This window comes from Schistocerca cancellata, chromosome 5 (genome assembly GCF_023864275.1).
Source record: "Schistocerca cancellata isolate TAMUIC-IGC-003103 chromosome 5, iqSchCanc2.1, whole genome shotgun sequence".
Classification (NCBI taxonomy): domain Eukaryota; kingdom Metazoa; phylum Arthropoda; class Insecta; order Orthoptera; family Acrididae; genus Schistocerca; species Schistocerca cancellata.
In genome coordinates this window covers 20219224-20244343 of record NC_064630.1, presented here as the reverse complement: position 1 = coordinate 20244343, position 25120 = coordinate 20219224, and positions in this window count along the sequence as shown.

The following is a 25120-nucleotide window of genomic DNA, read 5'->3' as shown; positions in this document are numbered from 1 at the left end:
AGTGTCCCCTCTGCGACCGTTCAGTGAGAGTTGGTGCGTCTGGGTCTCCACAGGAGGCGCCTGATCCATGCACCCATACTGACTACTGTTCATCGGCGTCGAAGGCTGGAATTTGCACTCCAGTACCGCCACTGGACGCCCACTGAGTGACTCCAAGTGGCCTTTCCAGCCGAATCACGTTTCATGCTGCGTCAGACAAATGGCCTTTGTCCTGTGCGGCCTTGCAAGATCAGAGCCAGAGGAGGGAGTATTGTGGTCTGAGAGACGTGTTCGTGACATTCCCTAGGTGATCTCGTCATTCTGGAAGGCACAGTGGATCGCCAGAAGTATGCACCAACATTTGGGGACTATGTGGACCGCTACATGCGGTTCATTTCTCCTCAGAGCGATGGCATCTACCAGCAGGACAATGCAACGTGTCACACAGCTCGCAGTGTGCGTGCATTGGTTCGATGGTTCGAATAGCACCGGCATGAGTTTACTGGACACCAAACCCACAGATTTAAACCCAATCTGGAACCTCTGTGATCACCTCGATCGGGCTGTTCGCTCCATGGATTCTCAACCGAGAAATCCAGCGCAGCTGGCCGCGGCGCTGGAGTCCGCATGGCTCCACGTCATTGTCGGTAGCTTCCAGAACCACACTGACCCTCTTCCTGCACATCTCGCGCTACAAAAGGGGATTATTCAGGCTTTTGGCTGATGGTCACAGTAATTTGACTGGACACTAATTTGTATAACCTATCAAAAGCTACAAAAACTGCACTGAAAATATTTGAGCTCTGTAGCAACATTGGCATCTCAAAATGGCTCTGAGCACTATGGCACTTAACATGTGAGGTCATCAGTCGCCTATACTAAGAACTACTTAAACCTAAGGACATCACACACATCCATGACCGAGGCAAGATTCGCACCTGCTACCGTAGCAGCAGCGCGGTTCCGGACTGAAGCGCCTAGAACAGCTCGGCCACAGCAGCCGGCCATAGGACTGTTGTCAGAATCATTATATGCTCTTCGTCAGGCTTCTCTCTCAAATATAATTTTCGACGTCTGTAGACATAATGTTATGGGATATACCAGTTAATTATAGCTGTATTTATGGACTGATAAATAACGACATTAAATGTATGTGTCTGTTGCTTTTTACGCCATTCTATAAATTCATTTTACATCGACGTCAAGAGCAACGATATCAAGAACATGGGTGTTTTGAGGTCGATTATTATCGGCCATTATCACACATCCTTACTTGGTGTCTTGATTAATTCTCACAGTGTAATATCATCTGCACTTCTGTAATATTAATCACACAGGGGGATGGGCAGAAACACAACACATTACCAAGCCTAACTCTGTGTAGGAAACCCGTGGCATTGAAAACAACTACCATTCGTCTTGGAATGGATAAAAACAGATCCTGTATGGTTTTCAGGGAAATCTTATAGCATAGTGGCAACTTAAGGTAATTATGATGGAGGCGGAGAGAGACGCGCACCCTTCTTTCCAAAGTAGAAGCCGAAGGCACAGAAATATTGAGATCTGCTGGTAATGGTGGCCATTTGTGCTCACTAAACCAGTCCTGACGATGCGAACTGCGTGAACAAAGGCTCCGTCCTCTCGGAACACGACATTAACATTCGGGAACAAACATTGTATCACGGTGAGGACCAGACTAGCCAAAATGGTCACATAACTCTTGGCAGAGTACCCATGGGAACCGTGGAATACAACGATATGGCTTACCAAATCAACACCGAACGCCAGCCATATTTCGGCCTGGAACGTAAACTTTGCCAGATACTGGAAACAGTTTGAAACAAGACTCATCCGACCAAGTTACTTTCTTCAATTGCTCCGTAGTCAAGGTTGTAAGGCTTCGGCACCAAGTTTTTCTCTCACAAGCATATGCGCCACTGATAAGTGGTTTTGTAATTCCAACTCGGCCTGCAGTTCCCTGCTCTCACGTTTCCCTTCGTGTTGTTTTGACGCTGACAGGGTTCGCGAGAGCAACATTCAGTTCTGCAGTGGTTTTTGCAGTTCTCGTCCTCTTATTTGTCGTCACAATCCTCTTCAATGACAGTCCGTCACGATCACTCAACTCTCATTTTCGTCCGCGTTATGAGTTAGCGAATAATGTCGCAGGGTACGATGTGATGAGAAATACACTCCTGGAAATGGAAAAAAGAACACATTGACACCGGTGTGTCAGACCCACCATACTTGCTCCGGACACTGCGAGAGGGCTGTACAAGCAATGATCACACGCACGGCACAGCGGACACACCAGGAACCGCGGTGTTGGCCGTCGAATGGCGCTAGCTGCGCAGCATTTGTGCACCGCCGCCGTCAGTGTCAGCCAGTTTGCCGTGGCATACGGAGCTCCATCGCAGTCTTTAACACTGGTAGCATGCCGCGACAGCGTGGACGTGAACCGTATGTGCAGTTGACGGACTTTGAGCGAGGGCGTATAGTGGGCATGCGGGAGGCCGGGTGGACGTACCGCCGAATTGCTCAACACGTGGGGCGTGAGGTCTCCACAGCACAACAATGTTGTCGCCAGTGGTCGGCGGAAGGTGCACGTGCCCGTCGACCTGGGACCGGACCCCAGCGACGCACGGATGCACGCCAAGACCGTAGGATCCTACGCAGTGCCGTAGGGGACCGCACCGCCACTTCCCTGCAATTTAGGGACACTGTTGTTCCTGGGGTATCGGCGAGGACCATTCGCAACCGTCTCCATGAAGCTGGGCTACGGTCCCGCACACCGTTAGGCCGTCTTCCGCTCACGCCCCAACATCGTGCAGCCCGCCTCCAGTGGTGTCGCGACAGGCGTGAATGGAGGGACGAATGGAGACGTGTCGTCTTCAGCGATGAGAGTCGCTTCTGCCTTGGTGCCAATGATGGTCGTATGCGTGTTTGGCGCCGTGCAGGTGAGCGCCACAATCAGGACTGCATACGACCGAGGCACACAGGGCCAACACCCGGCATCTTGGTGTGGGGAGCGATCTCCTACACTGGCCGTACACCACTGGTGATCGTCGAGGGGACACTGAATAGTGCACGGTACATCCAAACCGTCATCGAACCCATCGTTCTACCATTCCTAGACCGGCAAGGGAACTTGCTGTTCCAACAGGACAATGCACGTCCGCATGTATCCCGTGCCACCCAACGTGCTCTAGAAGGTGTAAGTCAACTACCCTGGCCAGCAAGATCTCCGGATCTGTCCCCCATTGTCGTCTCACGCGGTCTGCACGTCCAGCACGAACGCTGGTCCAACTGAGACGCCAGGTGGAAATGGCATGGCAAGCCGTTCCACAGGACTACATCCAGCATCTCTACGATCGTCTCCATGGGAGAATAGCAGCCTGCATTGCTGCGAAAGGTGGATATACACTGTACTAGTGCGACATTGTGCATGCTCTGTTGCCTGTGTCTATGTGCCTGTGGTTCTGTCAGTGTGATCATGTGATGTATCTGACCACAGGAATGTGTCAATAAAGTTTCCCCTTCCTGGGACAATGAATTCACGGTGTTCTTATTTCAATTTCCAGGAGTGTATAACAGAAACATATTATGGGTCTTTTTCATGTCCTAAGAACTTTTTAACGACTTGTTTGAATGATATCCATCCTTTTTTCTCATTTAAGGTCATTGTGGATTCAAAGTTAACAACAAACATCAATTTTCTAACATCAGGGTCGACAAAGACGCCTTCTTTTAATTTAGCTTCTGAAAGGTGTGGAAACTTTTGGCAGAGAAAATTAAAACATGGTCCATCTTTACGCAAAGCCTTTACAAACTGTTTCATTAGGCCTAACTTTATATGTAGATGTGGTAGGAGTACGTTTTTTGGATCTACAAGGTGTTTTCGTAGAATCTTCTTCTCACCAGGTTTTAAAGACTCCCTCACAGGCCAGTTCTTTCTGCACCAGTGTTGATCCCTAGCCCTACTGTCCCATTCACACAAGAAACATGGAAATTTGGTAAAGCCACCTTGCTGTCCAAGGAGCATGCATGTTATTTTAGATCGCCACATATCATCCAACCATGAGCAGAATAGCCTATTTTATTTAGCACTATTTCTAAGTTTTCATAGCTTTCTTTCATACGTACAGAATGTCCCAGAGGTATAAATGCATACATGTTACCATTATGTAATGAAACAGCCTTTAAACTAGTTTTGGATGTATCAATAAACAGCCTCCAGACGTCCTTTTTGTATTCAATACCAAACTCATTAATCAGACTGGGAATGTCTGAGCAGTACACTAAATCACCTTCTTGTTGAAAAAACTTGGAAAATTGCTGCTCTCTCTTTCTAAACATGTATATGCTGGTTCCAACTGCCAATAAGTTCTTTTCTTTTAATCTAGAGCCAAGCAATTCAGCTTTTTCTTTCGTTAAGCCGAGATCCCTATCCAAATCGTTAAGCTCGATCTGAGAAAACAATTTGGCTCTAGACTTTCTGTATTACAATGGAATTGATCATCGTCTGGTTCATGTAAATCAAATTGTACATCAGAAAATACTTCTGTTGGAATAGAATTTAAATCATCTGGTGGTTCAGGAAGCGACAAATCTACGCCATGCCCTACTGGTCGGATCGCGGACGGAAGGTTAGGGTAGCTTATTACCTTCTTGTTTCTCGAATTATGACCAGTAATACCAACACTGGAAAAGTAGCAATCATTGGATGATTTCTTGGCTCCCTCCTTATCATAGGAACAGCAAATCTAAAGCCTTTTTTTCTCCTTTTTGGACCATTTTCTCAGATCTTCAACACACACATAACATACCTTATGCGACGCCCAAGATTTATCTTGATCACCAAGTTTAGATCCAAAGTATGATAGATAAACCTTTTCCACAAAGTCTGTAATGTTTCTTTGGTGTTTTTAATCACAAATTCACCACAAATACAATAAAACTGTCAGCACAGTTTTTACAACCACGATTAGACATTGTACTGAGCACATGTACAGGAAACAGGAAAGTGAGGTTAGGTTGACAGTAAACAAAACACCATCTGTTAACACAAAAATATAATCGACTTTTTTTGCTAGCAAATGTTTTTCAGCAGTACTGCCAACGTTATTACATTCATTACACCTCCTTTTTAAATTATTTTAACTATATAAGAGCTGTTAAATTCTTTAAAAACCACATAATTTAATAAATTTAACTCTAAAATGTGAATAAATGGTGGGTGATTTAGTTTTTTAAGTATCATATTTGGATTTCCCATCCAAAAAGACATAAGAATAAGGTATTTTCAGCAAAGAAGTTTTTCCATCGTTGGCCTGTGTAATTTGTCCACGCTCGAATGCACTCAGCATTGGAGTCACAGCAATGCAAACACCGTTTTGACCACGACAGACTCTTGCAACGTACTGAGCACACTGCATAGCTACCGTTCATGATTAAATGCAACAGCGCCACCTGCAGACTCGCTAGCATCCGCATTTATGATCAAGCATACGTTACTAGCGCTGTTTCCATGTTTTGGTCTGACACCTGTCTGTGTATTGCCGTACACCTACAGCGAGGTGTAAAGTTCATTTCGTTCGGATGTCTGTTCCTTGGTATTGGAGTGCCCACAAAAACCAGTGTATATAGCGGTACAGCATCTCATGGAGCAGGGTGCCGGCAACGGTGCACGCGTCCCCGCCTCGGCAGACTTGACTTCAGCCGCCGCTGCGCCATATTTCGTTCGTCGTGCGCACCCCGAGCGGGGGCTCCCTCCCGGGAAGGCGCGCGCTCCCCCCTCCGTACGTTTCGGCAAGCAGTCGGCGGGTTTCATTTCACGCTGGCGACCGCCAGCCTCCCTTCGCCGCTTGCCACGCTTCCAGGCGCTATTTCTGCTCGCCTCGCGTTTGCGACATACGCTCTTAGATTCCATACCACAGCGAGGCGTTAAAATCTGCCCGCGAGAGAACTGTCTCATCGTGCTGAAAGTATTCAGTAACCATTTCTTTGTGTGGATATGTCGAAAGAAATAAACACGTCCATCACCTAAACACCAGCTGATCAAAAGAATCCGGAAGCCCCTATGTAACGCCGAATTGGCCATCAGATTGTTCTGGTCCTCTGGGAACGAGAAATATTTATTTATGATTGACATGAAATATTTAAACGAACTGTTATTTTGCGTGAAAAAGAATACGTCGAAAAATATTAATTATGTCACTGCGAGGTGTGTGAAGAGCAGTATCGATATTGCAAGATAATCTGTGGTTTTAGAACAACGAAACAGTAGAAACATTTTTAGAATTAACTGTATCTTGTAACGCACTTTTCGTAAATATACGCTGCTATTGATAACCAGACCACTTAGTTCAGTAGCGGTAGCATCCCTACATGTGTGAAAATTTAATTGCACTATTATTCAGAGATTAATAAAGTGCGGTACAGCGCGAGCTGTGATTTGTATTGTTCGCCGCCATTTGGAAGATCGCAGATTCTTGTTTTGATTAATCGGGTACTAAGGGGCGTAAAGCAAAATGGAGGGGGTTTACAATTTATTCTTGAGTAAACGTACTAAAGTAAAGTTAATTTCATTCGTTTTGCAAAGAGGCGTGTAGATACTAAACACTCTTGTTGCTGCCTCTTCACGGCTATCTTTTGTTCGAGTGACGAGATTTCCAAAGATAAGGAAGTTATCAGTTCTGAAACTAACAATAAGTGTACCATGCAAAAGGCGTTTATCCACGCGAACCCACAAAAGTATAAATTTTTATTTGAATGAAAATATGTTTAATTACAGCTCTGAGATATTTCTAAATGTAAAAAATTATGGTGCTTCACACCGATCTGTTCCTAATTTATTTTACGTATTTACCGACATTCCAAGGTGGTTTATTATCGAGCACATGAATTTAGAAAGACAACAATATGAAACAGACTGAAGAGTCAAAGAAACTGGTACACCTGCCTGACATCGTGTAGGACCCCCGCGAGCACGCAAATGTGCCGCAACACGACGTGGCATGGACTCGACTAATGTCTGACTGGAGCTGGAGGCAACTGACATCGTGAATCTTTCAGGGCTGTCCATAAATCTGTAACAGTACTAGGCAGTGGAGATCTCTTCCGAACAGCATGTTGCAGGGCATCCAAGATATGCTCAATAATGTTCTCGTCTGCGAATTTCGGTGTTTAAACTCAGAAGAGCGTTTCTGGAGCCACGCTGAAGCAATGATGGACGTTTGGGGTGTCGCAACGCCCTGCTGGAATTGCCCGAGTCCGTCGGATTGCACAATGGACACGAATGGATGCACGTGATCAGATATGACGCTCAGGTACGGATCACCTGTCAGACTCGTATCTAGACGTATCACGGGTCCCATATCACTCCAACTGCACACGCCCAACACCATTACAGATCCTTCACCAGCTTGGACAGCCCCATGCTGACATGCAGGGTCCATGGATTCACTAGGTTGTCTCCGTACCCGCAGACGTCCATCTGCTCGATACAATCTGAAATGAGACTCGTTCGACCATGCAACGTGTTCCCAGTCATGAATAATGCAATTTCGGTGCTGACGGGCCCAGGCGAGTGGTGAAGCTTTGTGTCGTGCAGGCATCAGGGATACAGGAGTGGGCCTTCTGCTCCGAGAGCCCGTATCGATTACGTTGCGTTGAATGGTTGACACGCTGATACGTTTTGATGTCCCAGGATTGCAGTCTGCGGCAATTTGCTGAGGGGTTACCCTTCTGTGACTTTGAACGACTGTCTTCTGTCGACGTTGGTCCCGTTCTTATAGGATCTTTTATCGGCCGTAGCGATGTCGAAGACTTGATGTTTTACCGGATTCCTGATATTCACGGTAGACTCGTGAAATGGTCGTACGGGAAAATCCCCACTTCATCGCTACCTCGGAGATGTTGTATCCCATCGCTCGTACGCCGACTATAACAGAACGTTCAAATTCACTTAAATCTCGATAACGTGCCAATTGTAGCAGCAGCAACCGATGTAACACCTGCGCCAGACTCTTGTTGTCTTGTACAGGCGTTGCCAACCGCAGCGCCGTATTCTGCCTGTTTACATATCTCTGTATTTGAATAAGCTTGCCTCTACCAGTGTCGTTGGCGCTTCCGTGTGTAATAACATTCGCCCGTGATGAGAAATCGTAGCGAACACGCTGTGTGTAGCCTTATGTGATCTTACGAGGAACTACACTCCTGGAAATTGAAATAAGAACACCGTGAATTCATTGTCCCAGGAAGGGGAAACTTTATTGACACATTCCTGGGGTCAGATACATCACATGATCACACTGACAGAACCACAGGCACATAAACACAGGCAACAGAGCATGCACAATGTCGGCACTAGTACAGTGTATATCCACCTTTCGCAGCAATGCAGGCTGCTATTCTCCCATGGAGACGATCGTAGAGATGCTGGATGTAGTCCTGTGGAACGGCTTGCCATGCCATTTCCAATTGGCGCCTCAGTTGGACCAGCGTTCGTGCTGGACGTGCAGACCGCGTGAGACGACGCTTCATCCAGTCCCAAACATGCTCAATGGGGGACAGATCCGGAGATCTTGCTGGCCAGGGTAGTTGACTTACACCTTCTAGAGCACGTTGGGTGGCACGGGATACATGCGGACGTGCATTGTCCTGTTGGAACAGCAAGTTCCCTTGCCGGTCTAGAAATGGTAGAACGATGGGTTCGATGACGGTTTGGATGTACCGTGCACTATTCAGTGTCCCCTAGACGATCACCAGTGGTGTACGGCCAGTGTAGGAGATCGCTCCCCACACCATGATGCCAGGTGTTGGCCCTGTGTGCCTCGGTCGTATGCAGTCCTGATTGTGGTGCTCACCTGCACGGCGCCAAACACGCATACGACCATCATTGGCACCAAGGCAGAAGCGACTCTCATCGCTGAAGACGACACGTCTCCATTCGTCCCTCCATTCACGCCTGTCGCGACACCACTGGAGGCGGGCTGCACGATGTTGGGGCGTGAGCGGAAGACGGCCTAACGGTGTGCGGGACCGTAGCCCAGCTTCGTGGAGACGGTTGCGAATGGTCCTCGCCGATACCCCAGGAGCAACAGTGTCCCTAATTTGCTGGGAAGTGGCGGTGCGGTCCCCTACGGCACTGCGTACGATCCTACGTTCTTGGCGTGCATCCGTGCGTCGCTGCGGTCCGGTCCCAGGTCGACGGGCACGTGCACCTTCCGCCGACCACTGGCGACAACATCGATGTACTGTGGAGACCTCACGCCCCAAGTGTTGAGCAATTTGGCGGTACGTCCACCCGGCCTCCCGCATGCCCACTATACGCCCTCGCTCAAAGTCCGTCAACTGCACAAACGGTTCACGTCCACGCTGTCGCGGCATGCTACCAGTGTTAAAGACTGCGATGGAGCTCCGTATGCCACGGCAAACTGGCTGACACTGACAGCGGCGGTGCACAAATGCTGCGCAGCTAGCGCCATTCGACGGCCAACAACGCGGTTCCTGGTGTGTCCGCTGTGCCGTGCGTGTGATCGTTGCTTGTACAGCCCTCTCGCAGTGTCCGGAGCAAGTATCGTGAGTCTGACACACCGGTGTCAATGTGTTCTTTTTTCCATTTCGAGGAGTGAATTAACAGCACAAGTATGGACACACTCACGTGAAACACACAAACACATGAAGAAAAATCACTACGAGATGTGACGAGAGGCGACCCCACCAGTTCAAAAGGAGATGAGTTTTTTGCTGTCGGCAGAGAAGCAGAGGCAGAGGCAGCTGAATGGGTCGGTCAGCAGAGCTCAGTGACTCCGAACGTGGACTAATCACTGGATGTCACCAGAGTAACAAAGCCACTAGGAACGTCTTAATCCTCCTAAAGCTGCCCTAGTTGGCTGTTGATTATATGATTGTAAAGGGGAGCAATCACAATTAAACCGAGACCACGCGTACATCATGAACTGACGGACAGACAGCTTCGCCCTTTGCGGAGAATGACCGTAAAATAGTTGCGAGAATCAGCAGAATGAATCACTGGTGAGGTCCAAAGTGCTGCCAGCGGACCAGTTGGCACAGTAACTCTGGTAGGGGGTGAAACAGAATGGGGCGTAATGATAAGCCACCCACTGCTGCAGTCAATGCTAGGCGGCACTTAAAGGCGGTGTAGAGGGCGCCGCCACTGCACACTGGATGACTGGAAGCGACTGGTTTCGAGTAATGAATCACTCTGTACTCTGTAGCAACCTGACGGAAGGGCTTGGTTTTGCTCAAGGCCTTGATACGTTTACCCGCTATTGTGTGTAACGCCTCTCTACAGTCAAGTACGGAGAAAGAGGTCCTTTGGTATGGGGGTTATCGTGGTGAGAGTGTGCTACCCTTATGGCGCTTCAGGGAACACTGGATGCAGGAGAATGCGAGCAAGCTTTACAGTCTTGTATACTCCTTTTAGAGGAACACTTAGGAGACAATGATTGTGTCAGCACGACGATGTACCCCGTCAAAAAGCAGCATGTGTGAGCCAATGGTTCCTGGACAGTAACGTTCCTAAAGTGGACCAGTCTATCTAGCGTCTCGACCTGCCCAGAATCATTACTTTCTTTGGTTTACGATCTTGAGGGAGCATGGGCTGCTATTCCTCCAAAGATATGCAGGCACGTCATGGAATGTGTCCCCAGCAGAGTTCACGGCGTCAAAAAGGCGAAGGTCTGACGTAATCTGCATTAATATCCACTAATACATGTCCGGATAACTTTGAACAGATGGTGTATATATATGTATAAAATACTAAAATCAAGTTACAAATTTTCGTTCTCCAAGGAGATTTAAGTCTTCTTTACAAAGATTATCGTTCGAATACAGCAAGTAACCACAATAATGCTATATATGTTTACTTACTTTTAAACATTAAATGTAAACAAACTTTTACACCAAATTTGTGATAACTTGCTGCATTCAAGATACAGTCTTTATAAATCTGCTACAGCCACGTTTCTCAAAATGTCTATTGTAGACAAGATGACTTCCAATCTTCCTCCACTTCTCTTGTGAAACAGTCGATTCAAAAAGGACGATGCCGATGTTCTTGCCGCCCTTCTACAGTCACATCTAGTGTACCAACTGCATCGTCTTACTCCCTTCCTTCGTTCTAAGTTTAAGACGTAAAATAACTATACGCACTGACTACCTAGTTATGAGACACGTTCCTCGGCCGTATTTTTTTTCTGCAGCAGTGATTGAGAAGGGATTAACATAGGGTTGTAGCTGATCCTGGAAGTTATTCCATCTGTACACCGAGTAAGCAGTAAAGAAAAGCAAAGAGAAATTCGGAAAGGGAATTAAAGTTCACAGAGAGCAAATAAAATTTTTTAGGGTTTAGTGATGACTTGTAAATCTCTCACAGACAACGGAACACTTAGAAGAGTAGTTCGAGAGAATAAACAGTGTCTTGAAAAGAGAGTATAAGATGAATATCAACAAAAGTTAAAAAGCGGTAATGGAATATTGTCGAATTAAATCAGGCCATGCTGAGGGAATTAGATTAGGAAAGGAGATGAGTTTTGCTGTTTCGGCAGCAGAATAACAGACAGGTTAAAACAAAACAAAAAATCTGGAAAGAGGTATCTTTTAACGTTGAATATAAATTTTTAAGTGTTAGGATATCTTTTTTGAGGGCATTTGTCTGGAGTGTAGCCTTGCATGAAGTTAAACGTGACGATATGCAGATCAGAGCAGCCAAGAAGGAATATTTCAAAATGTGGTGCTTCAGAAGAATGTTAGACTGATAGATCACTTAAACCTAGTGAGGAGCTAATGAATCTAACTGAAGTGAAAAGAATGTTTACGCCTTTATTTGAAAAAAGATAAGTATCAGTTGATAGGATGCATCATGAGACTTCAAGGAATAGCCAATTTGCTCAAGGAGGAAAGGGGGGGGGGACTTTGTTGACACATGGCTACAGTAAGCAGTTTGAAATGGATGTCGGTTGCAGGCTATTCAAATATGAAGAGGTTTGCATGGGATAGACCAATGTGGGGCGCTGCATCAAACCAGTCTTCGGACTGAAAAGGGTAACAACATACACTGCAGTTGTGACGTAGTGTATGCAGCTGTAGAGGGCTCCAACAGCGAGCTGCGTGGGGGGAGCGGTGTGGTTTCGTCTCTGGGACACAAGAAAGTAATAGCTTCTTGGCGTTAGGGAGAGGACCGCGGCGAGGTCGTACATTGGCTGACCTGCTTGTGGCAGAGTGTGCCGCTCTCAAGTGTCACCTCAACCACGCATCTGCCTAGTTATTTGAAAATTACTGCCGAAAACCAATTTTGATGTCTCTTAGTAAAAAGAAGGTTCTGCATTGGATCGGAAGAGAAAAATGATGGCGCCTAAATCACCGAGTACGGGGCTGTGAAGTGCCGGGTGATGGATAGAAAGTTGGGACCAATGAGACTGGCTGTGAAGATTCTCAGCGGGAGACGAGCCGTCCTGGGGGATTGACTTCTAAGATGCCAGAAAACGGGTGAGAGCCGTGTCCAGAGGATAGTGACGGCCAAGCTTAGACATTTGTGTTTGAAAGTGCAGACAAACCTTCCGTTAGTCCATTTGAGGCGGTGTGGAATGGTGCTGTGTGTCACAGAAAGCGGAGAATTCTGCAGGTGCAAATTGGGGACTATTATCTGTGACAACGGTGTCAGGAAACCCTGCAATTGGATAAATGTGAGATAAGGTTTGAATAGTCTCACTAGATGGCAGACTTGCAGCAAACAAGGTAACCCACTGCCTGTGTCTATTGCAATGAGCCACGTGTGCCTAAGAAAGGCCCTAAAAAATCCAAACGGAGTATAGGCCAAGGACTGGGAGAGGCTGGCCGAGGGAAGAAATCGTGAGGAGGGGAGGCCAGGCAGGTCTGGAAAATGGTGCGACAGGGCACCATTTGATTAATACCACTGTCCATGCCACGCCCATACACATGGTGGCAGGCCAGACATTTAGTGAGCACCACACCCCAGTGTCCAGTGTAGGGAAGCGACAAATTTAGGGATGGTCATACATATGTGGCTATTTTCTTCATGGAGCAGCAGCAAGTCGTTCACTGTTGGCAGTAGGCATGGATCTCTCACTGCTGGATCTGTTTGCCATCTGACTGCCGACCATGCTGTACGAGGTGCATTCAAAGTTCTAAGGCCTCCGATTTTTTTTCTAATTAACTACTCACCCGAAATCGATGAAACTGGCGTTACTTCTCGACGTAATCGCCCTGCAGACGTACACATTTTTTACAACGCTGACTCCATGATTCCATGGCAGCAGCGAAGGCTTCTTTAGGAGTCTGTTTTGACCACTGGAAAATCGCTGAGGCAATAGCAGCACGGCTAGTGAATGTGCGGCCACAGAGAGTCTCTTTCATTGTTGGAAAAAGCCAAAAGTCACTAGGAGCCAGGTCAGGTGAGTAGGGAGCATGAGGAATCACTTCAAAGTTGTTATCACGAAGAAACTGTTGCGTAACGTTAACTCGATGTGCGGGTGCGTTGTCTTGGTGAAACAACACACGCGCAGCCCTTCCCAGACGTTTTTGTTGCAGTGCAGGAAGGAATTTGTTCTTCAAAACATTTTCGTAGGATGCACCTGTTACCGTAGTGCCCTTTGGAACGCAATGGGTAAGGATTACGCCCTCGCTGTCCCAGAACATGGACACCATCATTTTTTCAGCACTGGCGGTTACCCGAAATTTTTTGGTGGCGGTGAATCTGTGGGCTTCCATTGAACTGACTGGCGCTTTGTTTCTGGATTGAAAAATGGCATCCACGTCTCATCCAGTGTCACAACCGACGAAAAGAAAGTCCCACTCATGCTGTCGTTGCGCGTCAACATTGCTTGGCAACATGCCACACAGGCAGCCGTGTGGTCGTCCGTCAGCATTTGTGGCACCCATCTGGATGACACTTTTCGCATTTTCGGTCGTCATGCAGGATTGTGTGCCCAGAACCCACAGAAATGCCAACTCTGGAGGCGATCTGTTCAACAGTCATTCGGCGATCCCCCAAAACAATTCTCTCCACTTTCTCGATCGTGTCGTCAGACCGGCTTGTGCGAGCCCGAGGTTGTTTCGGTTTGTTGTCACACAATGTTCTGCCTCCATTAAACTGTCGCACCCACGAACGCACTTTCGACACATCCATAACTCCATCACCACATGTCTCCTTCAACTGTCGATGAATTTCAATTGGTTTCACACCACGCAAATACAGAAAACGAATGATTGCACGCTGTTCAAGTAAGGAAAACGTCGCCATTTTAAGTATTTAAAACAGTTCTCATTCTCGCCGCTGGCGGTGAAATTCTATCTGTCGTACGGTGCTGCCATCTCTGGGACGTATTGACAATGAACGCGGCCTCATTTTAAAACAATGTGCATGTTTCTATCTCTTTCCAGTCCGGAGAAAAAAAATCGAAGGCCTTAGAACTTGAATGCACCTCGTAGTAGGCGGGGGATCTCGCTGACGGTAGGATCCTCTTTGGTGTGTAGTGCAATGAGCTTGGCGTCTAGTGGGAGGTTGACCACAGCTTCTTCTGGAGCGATGTACAGGTGAAAACAAACTTCAGGGTCCTTGTTGACTAACGGCTTCTGACCCAGGGGTAGGCGGGAAAGCAGATCAACATTCGCATGTTCTTTAATAGAGTGCTACTGAATATCATAATTATACGAGACAGGAACAAGGCCTACCACTGAATGCGGCGTATCATTTTGATGGGAAAGTTGCCTGAACCTTCGAAAAGAGGAAGTAAAGATTCATGGTCAGTAAATAATATGAAATGTCCTATCATACACATGATTATGGATATTTTTAAGGTCAAAAGTGATTGCTACTGCTTTTTTTCTCAGTCTCGCTATAATTTCGCTGAGCAGCAGTGATGGTTTTGGACACAAAATCGTTTGGGACAGGATTGCCCCCACTCCACCATCGACGCATCTGCTGCCAGGACAAGATGTTTGGCAGGATCGCATGCTGTGAGGCACTGAGGGGTGGGGATAGGCCTGTTTTAAGTCTCTGAAAACTTTGTCACACACCAGGGTCCTTTGGCAATGGGTGTTTTTCTGCAGTAGATGGTGTAGTGGTTTGGCAGCGGTGGTCACATGGAGAATAAACTTTCAGTAATAATTTAAATGTCCCGAAACTGATTGCAGTTGGTTGATGTTAGTAGGAGCTGCAAGTTTTTGAAGTTACTGAGGCGTAGGGCAGATGCCGGAAGGACTGAAAATGTCTTTGAGATATGCAACTTGACGAACAAAGGAACAACAGTTGTTCTTGCTACATTTTTGATTGGCCTATTGGAGGACAATGAACAGAGCATCCAAGTTGTTGGCCACGTCCTGGACATCAGTGTCTACAACGGGAATGTCGTCTAAATAATGTTCTGTCCCCAGTACACCGTGGGTAAGATGCTCCACATATCGTTGAAATATCACTGATTATACCAAGAGGTAGTCTGTTGTACTGGAACAACCCAAAGCAAGTGCTGGTGACTAGAATACGTCACAATTGTTCGTCCAATGGCACCTGGAGGCTTGCATACCTTAAATCAACTTTCGCAGACAGTTTTCCATGCACTTGATGGGTCATGGTGTCTTCTACCTTAGACATCAATTATGCATCAGTGACTGGTTAGGCGCTGATGATCGTTTTGAAAGCTCCACAAATGCGTAAGGCAATGTACACAGACTGTTGGCTGTTGGGGATTGGAGTCAGGCTGCCCTCAACTTGTAAGAGCCACAGTTGCCCATCAAGCTTATACCTGAGCACAACAGGAACACTTGTAGCATTAAAAAACTTCGGCATTGCAGGTTGAAGGGCCACGTGGGTTTCAAAATCTCTGTAAGAATACGAAGCTCAATGTTAAAAACATCTTTGAGGTATGGTTTTGTAGTTTGTAGTTTGTTGACTGTGGGGGCGGATTCGTGAATTTGCACTCCAATAACACTAAAAAGTTTCACGCCTAAGATGGTGACAGCTCTTGGGACATCAACATCTGAAACCCTGGCTGTGATGTTATGCGACCGGTGTTCTACTTGGTCTGTGAATTGTCCATTAATTTTTATAAGGTGATTGCCAAAACTTATTATTTGGATAAAAAAGGGTTGGAGGGGAGGAAGGGACCCAACACTAAAGTATAATTACGAACCCTTAATGATCATGGCAAAGCCCTTTTCCATCTACAATGAAATAGGTACGTTAATGATTTCGTCAGTTCATGAGGGACTTTTCTTTAGGGTGTGGGAACTCTCATTGGATATATGTCCGATCTGAATACAGTTTATCCATGTTGTCTGCCCCCATGGCCGGGGTCCATGCAGGTGCAGTCCGTTGACATCTTCAAAGATGGTGGACGCACTTTGGCCCTACGTCCGAATTACCCACAAGAGGTGCACTTTGCTCGCCAGAAACAACTGACACCAGGACGGAAGCTGTTGGAGATGGCACTTAGGCTGAACGTTGTATGTCCGATCGTAAAGGTGTCCATAACTGGGTTTGAGGACGAGATACTGTCCGAGTTACAACCGCTCGATGCGGTCACCTCGTTTAAATATCTGGGCGCAAGGTTGCTAAGTGATATGAAATGGAACAAGCATGTCAATATTGTGGTAGGGAAGGCGAATGGTCGACTTCGACTAATTTAGAGAATTTTAGGATAGTGTGGTTCGTCTGTAAAAGACAGCGCACAAAGCCTTACGCCTCGCCTAGGCCCGTCAACGCCGACATTGGACTGTTTATGTCTGGAAACATGTTGCGTGGTCGAACGAGCCTCCTTTCAGATTGTATGGAGCAGTTGGACGTGTACGGGTATGGAAACAATCTCAAGAATCCATGGACCCTGCATGTCAAGCAGGGGACTGTTCAAGCTGCTGGAGCCTCTGTAATGGTGTGGGGCGTGTGCAGTTGGAGTGATATGGGGCCCCTGATACGTCTTCCTTCGAATGCATACCTGCATAGATACAGTTCATTGTTAAGCTTCGTAGTCTTTGACTGAAACGCCTGGATGCGGAATGGGTGGTTACCTTATTTTACGGACTGAAAGACGCTTGGGCCCATAAGACACGCCTCAATTTTGACCGCTTTTGTATTAGACTGCAAACCCAGAGTAAAAAAAAGTTTTAGGTTATAAAACCGAACTGACCTTTAAAGGTCTGAAAACTGTCATCTGAACTTTCTTGTTCTTCTTCGTCTTCGTCGTCATCGTTATCCTATTCATATGTAAGACGGTCTTCACTGCCATCGAGAGCGCTACTTATGCCGCACTTCTTGAAAGATTTGACGACAATGTCTTCTCTCACTCCAGACGAGGACTGTTTTATACACTGACACCCCTGTTTAATTGTTAATCGTTTTAAAGCTCCCTTCGGCGGTAATTCATGTTGGGTTTCATCCATCATCCATTTGTTCCATTCCTCTCTCTTACATACCGGGTGATCAAAAAGTCAGTATAAATTTGAAAACTTAATAAGCCACGGAATATTGTAGATAGAGAGGTAAAAATTGACACACATGCTTGGAATGACATGGGGTTTTATTAGAACAAAAAAAAACACCCCATATTGCTAGACGTGTGAAAGATGTCTTGCGCGCGTCGTTTGGTGATGATCGTGTGCTCAGCCACCACTTTCGTCATGCTTGGCGTCCCAGGTCCCCAGACCTCAGTCCGTGCGATTATTGGCTTTGGGGTTACCTGAAGTCGCAAGTGTATCGTGATCGACCGACAGCTCTAGGGTTGCTGAAAGACAACATCCGACGCCAATGCCTCACCATAACTCCGGACAAGGTTTACAGTGCTGTTCACAACATTATTCCTCGACTACAGCTATTGTTGAGCAATGATGGTGGACATATTGAGCATTTCCTGTAAAGAACATCGTCTTTGCTTTGTCTTACTTTGTTATGCTAATTATTGCTATTCTGATCAGATGAAGCGCCATCTGTCGGACATTTTTTGAACGTCTGTATTTTTTTGCTTCTAATAAAACCCCATGTCATTGCAAGCATGTGTGTCAATTTGTACCTCTCTATCTATATTATTCCGTGGTTTCTTTAGTTTTCAAATTTATACTGACTTTTTGATCACCCGGTACTTTGAATGGTTTATTTATCGAGACATCAAGAGGTTAGAATTGTGAAGCAAATCGTCCCGGAAAAACAGAAAGCTCTGTATTTCCCTGTCTCAGTTTCTTTTTCACAGCATTTTTCAAATGGCTACTAAACTGATCTGGCAGAAGAAGGGCACTCTTCTTCAGTAAAGCACCTTTCCTTCTCTCCCGCACTCCATTGATGTTTAATTTCATACCAGCCTCGTCCACCCGGCCCTTGTCATGTACATGAAAAACACCACCTGGCGTTGTTTCAGAAGGTTTCGGCATTGTTTTGTGCTTGAAAATGATCACTGGATTAAGTTTAGTACCGTCAGCACAACTTGAAAGGACAACAGTGTAATGCATTTTTTCGTGTCCACTTGTTTCTACAGCCACAGTTTCAGCACCTTTCGTGGAAACAGTTGTGTTACTCGGCACATCAGATGTCAGAGGAGTTTCGTCCAAATTCGCTGTTTGCATTACTTCCACAATGGTTTTCTTTCGATGCTGAATAATAAAGCGATGGAAACACAATATTTTCTCTTCATACTCTTATCGTATTTTCTGAGATATTTTAGTCTTGGTTAGCATGCTAAGTCCATGACGCTTCATAAACCTGTAGCACCAACCAACTCCACCCTTAAACTCTATTAAATTCCACTGTAGCGCTAGCTTACGAGCGCGTATTTGAATCACTTTTGTATTGATTCCCATTTGGCCGTGTCTTTGTATCCATTTCAATAGGTCATCTTCTAGTTTTGGCCATTTTGCATTCAGTCCTCTGTTTTCACGTTTAGTCTTTCTCATTTTTTTTTCTGTTCTTCTTTATTAGCCCGCCAATCGCGAATGGTTTTTTCTGTTGGTGGGGGGCCGAAAATGCCGCTCACTTGCTCTGTTTCCATGTTTCCATGCATATGCTGTTACTTTTGATTTACGGCCAGCATCATATAAACAACTTTTATTTTTTCGCATTACGTAACTAGCTACTAGCAAAAATATTGTACTGTTACCGATAACTCAAATCACTTTCTATTCAAGTTCACTGGCACCGTAGAATGAATTGATGTATCATATTCTAGACAGTGTTCTGGGTTTGTGATGGCGGGACGGGAGGGAGGGAGGCAGTGTTAGCAAGCTTGTGGAAACGAGCGTTTGGCGTCATTGGCCGGGAGGCCCCTTGCAGGGCAGGTCCGGCCGCCTTGGTGCAGGTCTCATTTGTATTCGACGCCACACTGGGCGACCTGCGCGCCGGATGGGGATGGAATGATGATAAATACGACACCCAGTCCCTGAGCAGAGAAAATCCCCGACCCAGCCGGGAATCGAACCCGGGCCCGTAGGACGGCAATCCGTCACGCTGACCACTCAGCTATCGGGGCGGACAGCAAGCCTGTGAATCCCCGAAATTCATGTTCGTCGCACCTATGCGCTGCTGCTGCAATGTTGCCAGATAGAGATAGGTTTCCCGCATAATCGAATATATGGCCATTTTTAAGACAGGCGGGAATTTTTGTGTTAATTTCGAGTATAAGACGCACCTGAATTTTGGACGCAATTTTTCGAAGAAAAAATGTGAGTCTTATAATCCGTAAAATATGGTAAAACTTGTTTCACAGGCTGTGAACAGAAGGACAAACTTTTAATCTTCTGTTCGCCGCCGTTAGTGCTTGTCTGTCGTAGAGTGGCGCCTTGCAAGTAACCCTTGACGTCATTCGATCGAGTTGTCTGTACTGCTGTCTCACTTCTCTACCTATCAGAGCGGTCAACTAGTCGAAATGACAGGTAAAGGACACCAACATGATTCCTGGAACGACCAAGGAGTCTCCCTTCGTGGGAGGAATACAGAGGAAGGACACAGCTCCAGAGGGACTACAGAGTAGCTGCTTGAATGACTAGAAGCCACTCTGGTTTGCAAAAGCGGACAGTAACGGCTGGGAAAGGTGTGTTAACCACAATCCCGGCTAGAGCGGCTTCCAAATGACGCTGTAGTCTGTCAAGACATTGCTTTCCCCGAAAGTCGATAATATTTTTTCCTTTTGTGCATTACCTTGTCATAGTACGTATGTACCATTTATTTCAACTATTCTTTATTTGTTAATACGTCACATTGTTTCTTCATTCATTTTGCTGCTGTTTTATATTTTATATTATACGAATATGAATGTTCTGGTTCTACATGCTTTGTAAATCTTTGGTTAGGCTAGGAGAAGTACTGTGTCAGTGAGAGAGCGAACGACTATCGATAGAGAGCGTGCGAGTTGTGGTATCGTGGCCTGTTCGCGGATGGAGAACGTTGCAAAGTTCGGCGTGCAAGACGGTGATACGCGGAGGAACAATTAATGACAGTGCGTCCGCTGTGTTAATAGGAGATCCTGTATTATTAAGTGAACAGTAAAACCTGAAAAGTATATCGAGTGTTTGCGGTGACGATTTTACGTACCGTGTGAACTTATGACAATTAGCCATGAACCAGACACCAATGTCGTGTGGAGACACTAACTGTTAGAACTGCGTGAAAGTGGAAGAAACCAAAATGTTAAGTAAAAGAACAGTGCTGTGATTTGATCAAGAAACATTTATTATATCATCCAAACCGTCTTAAAGACGACGACGCAAATTGAACTGATGTTTAACGGACTGTTATAGTGATAAACACATGTGACTGTTTTCCTGTGGCAACACAGCGAAAGAACTGTGCGAAGTATTGGCATTAACTGGCTATATATCGTAAATACTAAAGACATTACATAATTCCGACCTACCCGCACCGCGTGATTAATAAACTTTTAATAATAAAAAGACGCGCGCGTAACGACAGCGCACACACTGGAACTATTATTATCCCGCCAGTGCTGCCAGCTGATTCGACTACAACGGAGACGTGGACCACCGCCGTAATTGGAATATTAATAAAAACAGGAGGATCCATCATCTTCACGCCACGAAACAGGATTAACTTCACACATCGTCCGCGCGGACCACCGCTGACGTCATCTCACTGACTGCAGCAACAGTTAAAGACATTAAACGAAAATTATTACGCTCTCTCTCATTTCAAAATTAAAGACAATTGCAGTTAAATTATTTATTTTAAAAATACTGTCACAGTATCAAGGTTCAATTTTGTTTGGTTCCAATAAATATTCTTTCCATTAATTCGTCTTGTTGACAGTGTTGAAAACCCGCGAAATTAAAGTTCAATTAATAATTTTGTTTCAAAATTCTTCTCAAACATTTTGCTGCTCATCGTAATTTTATTTTAATGTTTGTGTGTAACTTCTTTTGGAGGGAGTACGTATTTTATTTTTTGTGCAGTAAAATTAGCTACCATAAAATTACGTATATTACCAGCTGATGCTGTCCCCCATTACTGCTTGAAAACTGACCAATAGTATTTTTGCACCTTTTTCTCATTGGCTGTCAGCTTCAAAACAAAATTACGTATTTCGTGCGCATCTAGCAGATGCGCGATGTCTATGTAGGCCCCTACAATAATATTTTTTTTATTTTACTTTTGCAGGTTTACTGGAATTATATTGACTTTAATTGTTCATTTGGCCCCCGTTAAAGTGATTTTTCGCTTCTATATAATAATTGTACTGAATTACCTAATTTATTTTTTATCATGTAAACATTGACATATCATATTTAGATTAAAACTGACGTCTTATTGGCCCCACATAAGATTCCGCACGTTCTGACAAAGACTATGCTAATTTTTGTTTTCGTCCATGACTAACAGGGGTAGTCAGATTCCTTGTATAGGTCATGTTTTATTATTTAAAAGGATTTTTTTCAGAAGTAGAGAACCAGTTTCTTTACAAGTCCTGTGGATGACACAGCAATTGGTTCATATCGCATAGTCTTCTGGATCCATTGTGAAGCTTGGTTTTCAGTTCAGTGTGTAGTGCAACGAGTCAGGTCTCACGGCCAAGCTTGCAGACATCGTCGTGTGGCATGAACTCAGCAATCCGTCAAGAAACTGTTGAGAAGGGCACACTTTGGTGACTATATGCCATAATAGGCCAGTGCTCTTCCAGTCATCACAGAAATACGGAAGGGCCTAAAAACCATAAATTTTACAATTTCTTATTTAAATGTTGCTTACAAACAGATCAAAAAACGTCAAGGTTTTAACGGTCCTAGGAGTGCCGTAAGATTTTAAGTAAAAATACAGACATCAGAACTTGCTGGAAATGCGCTGACATCACAACCGAATACATTTTAGGCATCATAACTTTCGACTTTTTTTGTACATAACCGATAATGTGTGAAGCCTCTGAATTTGTCATCAGTGCGTTAATTTAACTCCGCGAAACGTGCCGTTCCATCTGGCAGTAAAAGATTTTTCCCCTGGTTGTAGCCCGGTCGTTGCGTAAGAGGCCACCTTCTGCAGCAACACATCTTCGTGCTATTTTCGGTCCCTACCTCGCCTGAATGAAAACATAACGAGGACAGCGGCAGGAAGTAATAAATACTTCAACCTTGAGTAGCCGAAGAAGCTCTCTGGCCATTTCATTGAGAAGCGGACTCGTATGTTAATGGGCAATTTTAACACTGGAACGATAGTTCAAACACTACTTCCTTGGTCTTGTTCCGCCTCAGCCCAGGGGTAAAATACATCACTACCCAGAAATCTGGAACCTCACAAAGGTAGTTATGAATTTTTTAAGTATACTTTGATTGTGACTACAGTTAACACACAATACCAACGTAGATGCAGAAACAATATGAACATAACAGTTGAAGTCATAGGCCCAAATATTCAACTAACAAAATTGAAACTTTCTATAACTGATTACTAAAAAAATTTTGTACACAACTTTTACATGTAGCGTTATTTTAACCGAAAGAAATTTAGCAGAAAAATGTTAAAAAGATTATTGTAAGGTGCAGACCCGAAAAAATGTGAAATAGTCAGCAAAAAGAGTGCAGTGATGTAACTCCGCCATTGCTGGTCCCAAGCCCGGGGCCTCATCTTGCAAATGATGAGGAAGGAGAAGGTGGAGGAGTAACAACCTCCTTAAAAAAAAAATTTTAAATTAAAATAAAAGCTGAATCCATGCGGCTTCGAACGGTAGCATCTTGTGAGGGTCCCTGCCTAGAGCTACAGGAGAAACCCCAAAATCCAGACACGACCATGTGGTAGCCATCCGTACTCTGTTCAGCGTCTATTGGTTCCGTGATCTGGGCTCTAGATCGAATCTTCTGGAATTCAAAACTGCAGTCTAAATTATGTGAGATCCTCAACACAAACCAATAATCAAGACAAAACAAAGAATCAAGTACCCTGAACCCCAGCCGAGAAGACTGGGCACTAGACTTGATCATCGAATTCCAGGCCATCAGGCACTTCATGAAGAGAAGAATTGGAGCTTCTCAAACACCCTCAAGACTAATAGAGTATTTTGCATGGGAACACTCAACACGAACACACTACTGAAACCAGGTAAATTGAAATAACTGACAAAAACCATGGATAAATTCAACATCTGAATTCTGGCAGTAGAGGAAACACGATTCTCAGATGAGAAACACTTAGGCTTGCAAAACTACAGAATATACAAGCGGAAACCAGCCACAACCATTCCAGGAAGAAACCTCAAAATCCTCGGAACAGGAATCGATACTGGAGCCCGCATCTCGTGGTCGTGCGGTAGCGTTCTCGCTTCCCACGCCCGGGGTTCCCGGGTTCGATTCCCGGCGGGGTCAGGGATTTTCTCTGCCTCGTGATGGATGGGTGTTGTGTGCTGTCCTTAGGTTAGTTCGGTTTAAGTAGTTCTAAGTTCTAGGGGACTGATGACCATAGATGTTAAGTCCCATAGTGCTCAGAGCCATTTGAACCATTTTGAAATCGATACTGGACTCTGTAATAGATTTCACTTCAAAATCAGAAAAAATATCAACACTCACGATACGATCTGGAGACAAAGCTTGTGCAGTAATCAGTACACATGTCCCCACAGATAAATTAAACAAGAAAACCCACAAATGATTGACGATTTCTGGTAAGATCTGGCAAAATCTCCACGAACACGTGAGAGTCTTACTAATGGGTTTTAACGCCCAATTAGGCAGGAAAAGAAAATTCAAAGACACAACAGGTAACACACGGCCCACAAGCGGACAAACATGAATGGAGAGAACCGTGTAAACTTCTGCAAGAATTTAGACCTCAAAATCATCAACCCAATTCCAGAAACCACACAAGAAACTATGAACTTGTAAATCCTCCAACAACGCCCTCGAAGAATTTAAGATAGACCACAAAGGGATAGCCTCGATAAACACCAGACAACTTATAAATGCAAGAACTTATAAATTTAATTTTTCGAATTAGATCACCGCCCAATCTAAATTAAAGCGGAATTTATACCCAATAGACAAATCAAGAGAACCAAAAGAACTCTCAGAACAGACCCAGAGTTTCTACAACTAAACAAGAATTAGATTACAGAAAAAAAATCAAAAAAGTCGACATCAGCGACTGGATAGAACTGTAAGAAAAAATGAAGAAACAGATGAAATTGGAGCAACAACTGCAGAAAAGGAAATACAGATGGTGGAAAATGACATGAGACAGAGGCACAGAAAACAGAATACAAGCCTAAAAATATTTAACAGTCATAGAACACACGAAAAACGGGAAGCATCAACAAGGTACAGAAGACCACTTAAAAAATAATCCCTAGAGAAAAAAGACGTTACGAAAGCAACAGACTGCGAGAAATGGAAGAGGACTGCAACAAAAACAACACACGATTTTTTTACAGAACATTCAGAGAAAATACGACAGGATATTAGACACCGAGCTTATGATTCAGGAGACAAGATGGAACGCTGGAGACATACCCAAACAAGAACTGTGAAATTTTAACGCAATTTTTTGACACACTACTAAGATAAACCGATGTGGATACTGCAGTTCGAAAACCCAAACTTGACCTCGACGCCACCCGAGATCGTGAAAATAATAAAATCATTGAAAAATAACAAAGCACCTTAATAAGATGGATTGATTGCGGAAATC